Below are 12891 nucleotides of genomic sequence, written 5' to 3' on the forward strand. Positions count from 1 at the left end.
TTTTCTGTTATTTTTGTATAGATTTATGTACATGAACCATGTTTTAAATAAGTTTTTTTTAACTGCTGAATATATTATGCATCAGACTAAAGTTGATGTTATACCACCACGCAGAGTAAAAAAACATATAAAACTGGTAATTCAACTAATCTGCATGTTGATTGGACGGAGATTTGATTAAATAACAATGTAATACAACAACTGTCATGTCAAATGCGGCAGCGGCGTCGAAGATAACGGATCGTAATGCATTTAACCAGCCAAAATCGGCCAATAACCATTAAACCATAGATTTAACGACTGTAACACTACGAACGTTTATAAAACGCAATTATCGGCTGGTATACCAAATATTAGTTAAAAATGGTATCAAGTTAACGAACGGATGTTTATAAAACTGGCCCTTAGTCTTTAAATCGGATTCGGGTATGTGGTAAATGCTTTCAATGTCATTTGAAAATATGCCTAGTTATATTGGGTAAAATAATAATATTCAATAGATTCGTGGTATGATTTACTAATACATATTTACTTTTATTTAAAATTGGTGAAAATAAGGAAAATCGAGGAAATGATAAAAGAACCAGAGAATTGGACATTATCTGTTTATGGACAACTGATGCAAAACATTAATATAATAAAGTAATTATTCAATTACAATGTTAGTTTGAGCGTGAAATTCGAAGTAAATTATCATATAAACAATATCACGCATTAACTGATTTTTTCTTGATTATGTTTACCTCGATTATTTTACTAATCTTGCACATTTTAAATGAATTCTGATGTGGAAAAGGAACAGGACTATATTACTACAATTCGTCGCTTTTATTTATTTGTTTGTTTGACAAATTGTCGTCTATATTACTTTACGGGCTGTTTAACCCATCACATAATGCAGACGAAAAGTTAATGAATAGAAAGCCGATAGCTGCTAATCTGCTGGTATGTACAGAAAAATAAACCCATATTATCCGCAGAAGCCGTTTTCAGAAACCGAATTGCCCTATTAATGGGAGAATTTTGACTTGCTTTAGTGTGCGTGCTTCTGGGTGTGTAATGAGATCTCGCTCTAGTAAAATTATTGGGAACATACAAACTGATCTCTTTCAGTATATTTAAATGATAAATACTTTCAGAAATCATCGTACAGAAATCAGCTTATAGTTCAAAGATAAAGTATATTCTTTATCGTATTTGTCTCAACAGTAAAAACAAAATTGTCAAGGTAAGTCAGTTCAAATTATTATAAAAAATATGTATTTACCGGCAACAGTCATACTAGTTGTATAATATTACGTGTTTATGTACGAGTATGTTCTATGGCTTCAATTTTATTAACATAAATACTGATAGAATAATGTTTTGTAATATAAATTTCTTTTGAGTTTTGAGAGTAAGTGCTTGAGGAGAATATTAGGCATGGGGCGGTTCGATTTCATAACTAACGTTGAAGTCGGAGAACGGACACAGCAGCCGGCGGTGAACCGGGCTTTGACACGTGCTGCGCATGCCTCGGGAGAACCGAAACCCATGTTGCCTCTTCTTTACATCTGCGAGCTCCCGCCGCGCCATCGTAGGCTGGTATTCTGAACGAAATAGCGCGATTTGTGATAGGTAGCGAGTAATTTTTTTATTTATTTTTGTTTTTCGGTTGTTCGTTGATTTTTCACTTTTTAAAAAATAATTATATCGTATTGAAAAATAAAAAGTTGTATTACAATTCCCCGACGGTGCAAAAAAAACTATGTACATGGAGGTTTCAGAAAAGCAAGAAAACTACATATTTGTTTTTTTTATTTATTGCTAAAAATTGTTTTACAAAATAAGGAAAAAAAAGGTATGCATTATAGATAAATAATTATAAAAAACGTTTCTACCTCTCTAATAGAGTAAAAACTTACGTTTAGAGTGGGAGTTCGTTTTACATTCATTTTTATTTTTTTAAACGAGTTCCTTAAAATTAGATGTTATTTAATTGAAAAAAAAACTAATTTTCTACTGTATTGCCGTCATTTAATCAAAAATTATTTGTTTTTAATATTGTTGACTCCCCTTCGTGCTGCTGCGGATATCCTAACCAATCTTCTGAACACATCCTGTGGTCTTGTCCCTTTCCCCTTCTCTATGATTACCGAATGGAGCTTCTCGCTACTATCCGTGGCCCTGTTATAGGTCCTGTCGGATATACAGATCTGGTGGCTTCTAAAAAGAATTTCAAGGCTTTTAAAAAGTTTTGTATTCATTTCGGCGAATTGATCATGTCCAATCAATTTAGTCCCAGTCAGTGAAGAATTCACTTCCCTCTCTTCTCAATCCAATGAAGTACATATTATGTACTTCTGGATTACTTTCTTTCAGCACAAAGATGCTAAGGCTACCAGATTTCAGAGAGCTCCTTCGGGCAGCTTTTCTCGTTTGACAACGAGCAAATTTTCCGTGTATGTGGGCACCGCCAAGGAGACTTATGTCCTTAGATGCGGTGTGCGGTATGTGGTGGGTAAGCTGTATTGCCGTCATTGGAAAAAATAACGTTTCTACATAAAGCAAAAAAACGTAGAAAATAAATATTTTGTAACTCGGAAATTGAAAAATTCGCTGTGTGAAAAATACTATAAAAAATAAGTATATTACGACAGTATGTAATATGGTTTGCCCTAACGGAATAAATGTATTCATTTTAATAAATTTTACGTTATATATTTAAAAGTGAACATTTTCATTTTCTTTTCAATAAAAAAAATACAAGAAAATACGTTAATACGTTATTACGTTTCTGGCCAACGCCCATTTTATTTAGTAATTAAGTAAATGTCTTTCTTTTAATGTGTTAATATGCCAATAGATTCTACTCAACTAAATAAAATAGACGTTACTGGCCATTTACTGCTTTTCAAACTGGTAACAGCGACCTAGTAATCAATTAACTTCGAAATTATCAGCAAATCTCAAATTTAATTGAATACGAGTAGGTACATTCTTTTAAAATGTATTTAAAAAGGGAATTTTTAAAAAACATTTTAAAAGAATGTACCTACTCGACACAAAACAACGGATTTTTTTTTCTTCAAATAGGTACCTATAATGGTTTTTAAGCTATAAATAACATTATTCAAAATTAAAAATTAACCTTTGTTCAAGAATTAAAGGGTTATAGATGTGCTTTTTTTATTCAGTGTAAGCATGTATTTACCAGTCTGAAACAAAATTTGGATCAATGTGCAACGCGCCCAACGAATAATAAAAATAGATTTTAAAACATAGCATAGATTATTTTTACGACGTTTAGCCCAGAAGAAATGGGTAATAAACATAGGTATTAAATATATATATATATATATTTATATATATAATATTGCTTGAAAATATGTTCACTAAAGGAAGGCAGAGAGAAAATAACAAAATATTTCATTCGAACTCGGATGTTTATTTGTATTTGAACTGTATTTGTAAACCAAATTAAGGTAGGGGTGATCAGTTCTACGCTTAAGGTGCCAGTTCAAGAATAATTAAATATTGCGGTTTGAAATACTATTAAAATCGAAATTGAACGTCCACTCTGCCAGGAATCAAACCCAGAACCTCAAGAATGGAAGACGAACGCAATGCACTACCGCATCTAGATTATTGTGAAAATAAAATCCAAAAAGCAGTCAATCCTCCTATGATTAAAATAATTTACCTTTACTGAGAATATTTAATGATTAAAACTATCATTCAAATCGACATCCTACTCCTTATTCCTTTTCTAAAAATATTCAAGTAATTAGATTATTATTATATAAGGTATTTACTTGATATTTTGAATGTTTAAAATATTAAGTGTTCGTTTATTTTAAGCCTTGATAAAGGGAAAGTCGTGTTCTGAAACCGGTCGGTACATTAAATTTACTTTGGTGATTAAAACTTAAAATTGAAAAAAATAAAATGTTTTGTTTTCTTATTCCTATTAAAAATTACTCATTATTTTAACAAAATTCGTTTGATTTTGTTATTTTAGATGATGCAGTCTAGAGATATATTATTTGAGTGTCTAAACATAAACAAAGACGACGGGCTGAAATTAAACTAAACATGGTTCCCAGCACTACATACTACAAAAATGAATAGAAATGTGCCTACTGCCGACTGCGACACGGTACAAATTACTAGTACATACTTTTTTCGTCGGAACAAATCGAACACACGGTGTCACCCAAAAAAGAAGAAACAAATCGAACACAAAATATTATTATAAATAAAAAATGTGTAAAAATAAAAATATTGCGTTTTCTTAACCCATTTTTAAAAATATATTCACACCCCTGTAATTCAATACGAATTAAAAAGAAAAGATGGATAATTTCGTTAAATTAAATATAACCTTTTGAAAATCAACATCTTGTACATTTTAAGTGCGTTTGTGTAAGTTTTGCGAACGCGCCAGCTCTGGTTAATCGACCAGTATCGCACGTGCTCCGAATATCAATGTTTCTCCTGCGGTTTTGCGGCGTGTTTCCGGTTATGGATCGGAGATAATTGATAATACGTAAACATAATAGTATTGTTATGTAATGTATTTATTTAGATAATTGGTAAAAAAACAACTAGTTATAACAATACTTGAGTTTGTCCAAATGTTTGTAGACAAAATACTGGATTTCACCCCCTCGGGAATCATTAAGATTGACAAATTACAACAGGGATGGAGAATACCTTAAAGAAGGGAATATGGAAGTCTAGGCATTTACAGGGCTTATGACCTGTCATTGGCTGGTTTATGTGGCCACTTTACACACTGTGTAATATTTACTATTTTGCCTATGTTTGAACATCCATTGTCAAATATCGTCTCTCATTTTCTGAAGTTCCCGCAAGGGTTGTTGTCTACTATTATTGGTTGGTTTTCTTAAATTTATGTTTTTAATTTGACATGATATTATTGTGGCGGGTCGACAACGACGGCACGAGCCGAACATTGCCGAACGCCGACGTAGAGCGTACGAACGGGCCAAACCGAAGGAGAGAAAACTACCGGATTCCGACCTCACCGCACGCGTCTTCGAGGCACAAAATTACCGCCAATTTAGATTTACCAACTTCATTTTATTTTGCCTAATATAGTTATTAGAATCCTTCTTTCAATGTGTTAGCTTCAGTAGTTTAGTTTCGTGAATAAATCTTTGTGTAAAACGTAAGTACCCTGTTTTACTTGCTCTCATTCTGTGCACCCACATAACTTTGTACATCACAAAATTAGGCCACCAACTAGGTGCCTACATAAAAGTACCCATACTAAAGTGGTATACCCCGACGTTCGAACACGAAAACACAACATTAAACAATCAATCACGGTGACCCCATTCAAATTCCATAAAAATTGCGCAAAATTTCAGACAGAAATATCTTCGCTTGACAAAATTGTACAACAATTATTTTTTTTTCGGTCGGTACATGAAAAATTTAAAATTTCATTTTTAATTTGATTGCACTTTTAATTTATTTGTAATTAATCAAGGTTAATCTATTTCAAGGTTAACTTATTGTAAGGTTAATTAATTTAGTATAATAGAATTATATTATAATAATTATAATATATAATAGAATTAGATTTTTCAAAGACCGAGCGAATCGAGTGAATTTTTCTGTCGGTAACAATCTTCAATGTAAATGTAACTAATGTAAATGTAATTAATGTAACTAGTGAATTGATTAAACTGTGATTAATTTCTTAACAATATTACTCGGCCGGGATTAATTCAAACAGGTGATTCATAATTTAACTAAAATTATTATAAACAAACATAATATAATACGTTCGAGCGACTCGCTCACCAAAAATCGCACGCCGAGTAATACATTCCTACAACACATATAAATTTTATTTTTTTTTATTTTTCTTGAGTCGAACACACAAACAATTCACACGAACATTTACATAGGGTGCCAGATTGAGTAGAGGTACTTACAGGGTACCGGAACATAATTATTTTTGACAAATATTATATGGCGAGACAAGCGTGACGTAGGCATCCGAAAGTTTTCTCCTTGTGAACGCACTGCGGGAGTAAGTTTTTTTTTTTTACCAGCGAAATCTATCGGAAATATTTTTCAGCTGGCGCAGTCGTGCACAATACTTGCAATTTGTAAAATTTTATTTTTGTAAACAACTTGAAACTATCAAACAAACAGATATTCGGGCGGCTAAGCCGACGAATGTTTAACTTAATTTGAAGTTTTACCATAAACATTTTTAAACTTGATATATTGTACAACGGACAATCAAAAGGAATATTAATATTGAGGGGACCACTCAGGCTTGGAGAATACAAATACCTAATAGTTGGAAAATGTGTTCCGCCGTATGGTAAAATAATTATTTAAATTTTCTGTTTTTAATTTTCTTTTCTATAACTTGCACAGTACATACATAACAAATAGTGACTCTGACATTTAAAAAATAAATATTTTTGTTTGAAATTTAAATTTAAATTTAAATTTAAATCTAATAATTTAAACTTAACTTTTTAATACAACTACACTCATTATTGAATACTTTTATTTCAATATTTTAACTTATACTGTAATCATTATTACATACATTTTTCTGAATTTTTTTTTTTTAAAAACGAATATTTTTAAACTGTAAACAATGGCTAACAAGGACAACACTGACTTGACAAATATCAACACAGCAAACAACATGTTCCACACGGATAGGATTAGCGTTAAACTACCACAGCTATGGGTGAACAACATCGAACTTTGGTTTAAACAGATAGAAGCACAATTCGAGTTGGCAAACATAGTTTCAGAAGACGCACGTTATAGTCACTTAGTGTCAAAACTTGAACAAGCGCACATAGAACAAGTTTCAGATATTTTACTCATGGAACCGAACCGAGCAAAATATACGAGGCTGAAGGAAGCTATAATCCAACGCATGGGCTGTCCACAGGACAGAAGGAGAGAAAAACTGTTTTCTTCCTTACAGCTTGGGGATCGAAACCCATCCAGCCTACTTAGAGAGATGCGGACGCTAGCAATAGGTTTACAAATAGACGAAACGACGTTGCAATACTTGTGGATACAACAACTGCCCAAGACGATCCAAGCGCATTTAGCCATAAGCGAAGATGACTGGGATAGGCAAGCGACGATAGCAGATCGCCTAATACAGGTGTACACACAGGATAATGTAGCGGTAGTAGGTACCAACAATAAAAATAACATTTGTAGTTTAGAACAGTCCGTACAAGCTCTAACCCATAAGGTAGAGAGTTTATTTCACACAATCAACAAACAGCATAGTCACAACAACAATAACAATAGATTCAAACACACAACAAGTAACAGCAGTAACAATTTCAATAACAACAAATACAACAACAATTTCAACAAAACAAGCTATAGGGCCAACGGAAATAACAAGAAAACTATTCTTTGTTACTTCCACACAAAATTTGGCGATCAAGCTAAGAAATGCGTCACACCATGTGAATTTAAACCGCAGCTAGCTTCAAAAAACTAGATGGTCGAATCATAGCGGAGGCGGCTGATTCAACCAACACAACACGTCTCTTTGTTAAAGATCGTGATACCGGTGTGTCATACCTCGTTGACTCCGGATCGGAAATATCATTAATTCCTAGATCTTTACACAAACGCCATGGAGAAAAGTCTAAGCTAATTCTCTATGCAGCGAACGGGACTACGATCCAGAATTTCGGAGTTACCACGGTAACACTGAATCTGGGATGTAAACAAATGTTTACATGGAAGTTTATAATAGCGGATACGACACGCCCTATTATAGGAGCAGATTTTCTCCACAACTTCCACCTGTTAGTAGATGTTAGGAACAAACGGTTAGTAGACAATACAAACGGTAAGATAATCAGAGCATTTGACATCTCCACAAACAACAACATAACATGTTCCATATCATTAACAGACAAAACCAACATTTACCACTCACTCATATTGAAGTATCCACAACTAGTAGATATCAATAAACCATACGCAGGGCTGGATAAACACAACACAATCCACCATATAGATACCCGTGGCAAACACGTTATGTGTAAGACTCGTCGGCTGTCCCCAGAACTACTGAGGCAGGCGAAGCAAGAGTTCGATCACATGGTGGCTCAAGGTATTTGTAGACCCTCCAAGAGTGAGTGGGCCTCTCCATTGCATATGGTGAAGAAGAGCGATGGTACTTATCGCCCTTGTGGCGATTACCGTAGCTTAAACGCACAGACGGTACCTGATCGTTATTCCTTGCCACATATCCACGATATATGCAATGACTTATTTAACTGTAAAATTTTTTCCAAAATTGACTTACAACGAGCATATCACCAAATTCCAATTAATGAAACTGACATTAAAAAGACAGCTATAACCACACCATTCGGGTTATTTGAATTTGTAAGAATGCCATTCGGACTATCATGCGCTGCACAAACATTCCAACGTCACATCAACGAAGTCACAAGAGGTCTAGAAGGAGTACACGCATATATCGACGATATATTGATCGCTTCACCAGACGAAGAAACACATGTGGAACACTTAAAAGCTTTGTTCCAGCGACTTCAAGATCATGGAATGGTGGTAAACCCATCTAAATGCGAGTTTGCCAAGAAAACACTGTTATTTCTTGGTTATGAAATTTCGGCTGAAGGCATCGGACCCTCGCCAACAAAAGTGGAAGCCATCACGAACCTCAACAAGCCAGAAACCATTAAGCAGTTGAGAAGATTCTTGGCCATGGGAAACTTCTACCGAAGATTCATACCACGAGCAGCACACAAATTGATACGACTACACGATTACCTCAAGGGAGCAAAAAAGAATGACAACAGAAAAGTAGAGTGGAACGAAGTCACTACACACGATTTCGAAGAGGTCAAGAACTCGCTGATCAACGCCACTAAGCTTAGCTACCCAGAGGAAAGCAGCAAGATGTCAGTGTGGACAGACGCCTCAGATTACGCAATCGGAGGCGTGCTACAACAAACCACAGACGGCATCAACTACAAACCGATAAGTTTCTTCTCAAAAAAGTTGAACAAGGCTCAGTGTTCATATAGTACGTACGACAGGGAACTACTAGCCATTTTTGAGACTGTAAGGTACTTTCAACATTATCTGGAGGGCAGAGAATTCTGTATATACACGGACCATAAACCACTACAATTCGTGTTTAGAAGGAAAAGTCACGACAAAGAAAGCCCCAGACAACTCAGATATCTAGACTACATCTCACAGTTCAGCACGGACATCAAATACATAAAAGGAGAAGACAACGTCGTCGCCGATACCTTATCAAGAATCGACATGATCGAACAAGAGGCAAACATATCGTTCGAAAAGATCCATAAAGAACAAAGGCAGGACAACGAACTACTCGCACTCTTGGACGACAAGAACACTGCTCTGAACCTGATCAAAACCAACATGCAGGGACAAGAAATCGTCTTCGATCTCAACAAAGGCAACATGCGACCGTACATCCCAAAAACGCTACAGAGATCTTTCTTCAACCAAGTGCATAACCTCAACCATGCAGGAGCCGACGCCACGACCAAGACCATCAGTCAAAGAGGCGTCTGGAAAAATATGAAAGCAGACTGCGCAGCTTGGACGAAGGCCTGCATACCCTGTCAGAAGAGCAAAGTCAACAAACACACGAGGACACCGATCATCAAGATCGACATGCCGAGACAGAAATTCTGCGTGGTCCATGTCGACCTCATCGGACCTTTTCCACCATCAGAGGGACTGAGGTACTGCCTCACATGTATCGACCGATACACTCGATGGGCGGAAGTAATCCCTATCGCAGATATCCAGACCCACACAATCATCAGAGCCATCTGGGACAACTGGATTGCGAGATACGGCGTACCGGAGAAAATTATAACTGATCAGGGTAGGCAATTCATGTCTACGGACTTTAACTTGTTTTGTTCCAGATCAGGCATAGCACACTCCAACACGACGCCTTACCATCCACAAAGTAATGGCATGATCGAGCGATTTCATAGAACGCTGAAGACGGCCATTAAAGCTCACCACCCTGTTCCGTGGACAAAATCGATCAGCACCATACTACTCGGACTGAGGGCCACACTGCGCACGAATGCAGAGCACTCAGTAGCAGAGATGCTGTATGGGTGCAAACTAAAGTTACCAGCAGACATCCTGGAGCAGACGAACGACTACATTGACCCGGACTCCTACACTAGGCAACTGGTAAATTTCATGCAAAACGTCAAACCAAGGCCAGTCGAGCACCACAATAAAGGTAACGTTTTCATCCACCCGGAACTAAAGAGAGCCACACACTTGTTTCTGAGGGACGACAGAGTGTACAAACCCCTGATGCCGAACTACAAGGGGCCCTACAAGGTCATCACCAGGGCGGAAAAGACGGTAACACTGGACGTGGATGGCGAACATAAAAAGGTTTCGCTGGACAGGTGCAAGCCGGCGTTCCAGACAGCGGAAGAACGAGCCAGTCCAGCAGAAACGGAAACACCAACAGAACAACCGGCATACACAACGCGTAGCGGCAGGAGGGTGATACAGCGTCAGTTTTGAAAAACAGATTTCAAAACTTGGAAGGGGGCTGTGTGGCGGGTCGACAACGACGGCACGAGCCGAACATTGCCGAACGCCGACGTAGAGCGTACGAACGGGCCAAACCGAAGGAGAGAAAACTACCGGATTCCGACCTCACCGCACGCGTCTTCGAGGCACAAAATTACCGCCAATTTAGATTTACCAACTTCATTTTATTTTGCCTAATATAGTTATTAGAATCCTTCTTTCAATGTGTTAGCTTCAGTAGTTTAGTTTCGTGAATAAATCTTTGTGTAAAACGTAAGTACCCTGTTTTACTTGCTCTCATTCTGTGCACCCACATAACTTTGTACATCACAAAATTAGGCCACCAACTAGGTGCCTACATAAAGGTGGTAACAACACCACTAAATTATCAATGACTTTCATCACAAAACGATATTCTCTATCATTTACTTCACATAGAACTTTGTAATATAATAATCTTTTTGATGATCCATATTTTTTTTTCTTTACAGTAATTTGGTTTTTGGCTATTTTACATCATGTTTTTTGACACCAATCTGCGAAAATATCCAATAAAAAATACGGTCTTGATTTTGAGAATGACACTCCACTGAATATTTATTTATTTAAATGCTTTGTAGGCTTTAAGAAAAAGAAAAATAAAAAATACTGAAAACCTTCTTTACATATTAGAAAAATATATAAATGTATTCATAACACGTATAATGAGCATTACCATGCAAAGGAACTTATAAAAAGGGTACTCGCAAAGGTTTGCTTTTGACCTAATAAAGCTCAGTCGAAATCGAAAGTGAGGATTATCACTAGAGCCCTTCAGGGCACTGCAGATTGAACAAACACTGCGCTAGAATGAACCTTTCCGAAACTACTAGATGTAGGTTCTGCGGTGCAGATGAGGAAACACCTATACACATTCTATGTGAATGTGATGCTTTACATCATAAAAGGAGCCGCATCCTCGGGAGACCACTGGTTAAACCTGAGGATGTTAAAGAGCTCGCCCCTTACCTAATAGCCCAATACTTTACAGATCTGGGCTTGAAGGGGGGTGATTTAGCTAAATGTAAACTCTCGCTTTCCAGACAGTGGCCAGGCTCTTTATAGACCTGGGCTTGGAGGGGGAGATTTAGCGAAATATAAACTCTCGCCTTCCACACAGTAGCCAGGCTCTTTATAGACCTGAGCCCCGATTACAATGGGAAGTTAACAGAGTTATCTTCGACTGTCTATAAGGAAAAACCGATATTTGTGTACGAAAATGAGTATACTTGCGTGAACATTTAAAGTTTCTTCGTTGGTCACCTATAATTGAACATGTTTCGAAGAAAAAATCGTAGGCATATTCTGCTTTTCATACAGAAAACGTAATTTTACTTTGTACATAAAATTGAAGATAAATGTTAACTTCTCATTGTAATCGGAGCCCTGGGCTTGGAGAGCGAGAGCTATTCACTGGGACCCGTCACAATAGATCTTCGCAGGTCGCAGTGACGTCAAGAGCTTCAATAGCACTGACCCCCACCTCTAAGAATAAGAATAACAAGCGTCGTATTATTATATATACCAATAAGTAAAACATCTTTATATGCCAAAAATGCTTTTTTCTGTAGATCTTTTTAGTGTACAATACCTGCTTTTGATTTTACAAAAAAATATTTAAAGATGTAGACTTAAATATGGACAAATATCACACTGTTAGCTCTGAAATTAACACTAACAATTCATTACGCAGCTTGACGAGTACTATAATGCTAAATAATTATGTATATTAACAAATTACAGCAGGGATGCAGAATACCTTAAATAAGGGAAAATGGAGAAGGGAACACTACAAACTACAAACTTTAAAATATATTTTTTTCACTTAAATTTTAATTTTTAAACAACTTTCATTTATGTTTTTCTTTTTTCTTCTCTTTTTTTATACTTTCATAATTAATCTTACTTATAATTGCTTTATAATATGGAAACTTCACTGATCCATTAGAATTAAGTCTAATTGTGTAAAATATTAAACTTTGTAACTGTTCTGTATGTTTCCTAAATAAAATTAAAAAAAAAAAAATGGAAGTCTAGGCATTTACAGGGCTTATGACCTGTCATTGGCTGGTTTCAAACTCAAATATTGTAATGAAACCAACTGGTCCAAGAAGAAGTTTAAAAATGGTTTTCAGGCGTTGCCTAGTATGTAAAATAATTCAGTCAGACGAATCTCTTTACAACAATAAAGGTTTCAGCTCTTTAACTTCACTAAAATCAACAAATGGAAGAATTGAAGAAATATGGATGTTC

This window comes from Micrasema longulum, unplaced genomic scaffold (assembly GCF_059751315.1).
Source record: "Micrasema longulum isolate JH-2025_06_02 unplaced genomic scaffold, ASM5975131v1 h1tg001139l, whole genome shotgun sequence".
NCBI lineage: Eukaryota > Metazoa > Arthropoda > Insecta > Trichoptera > Brachycentridae > Micrasema > Micrasema longulum.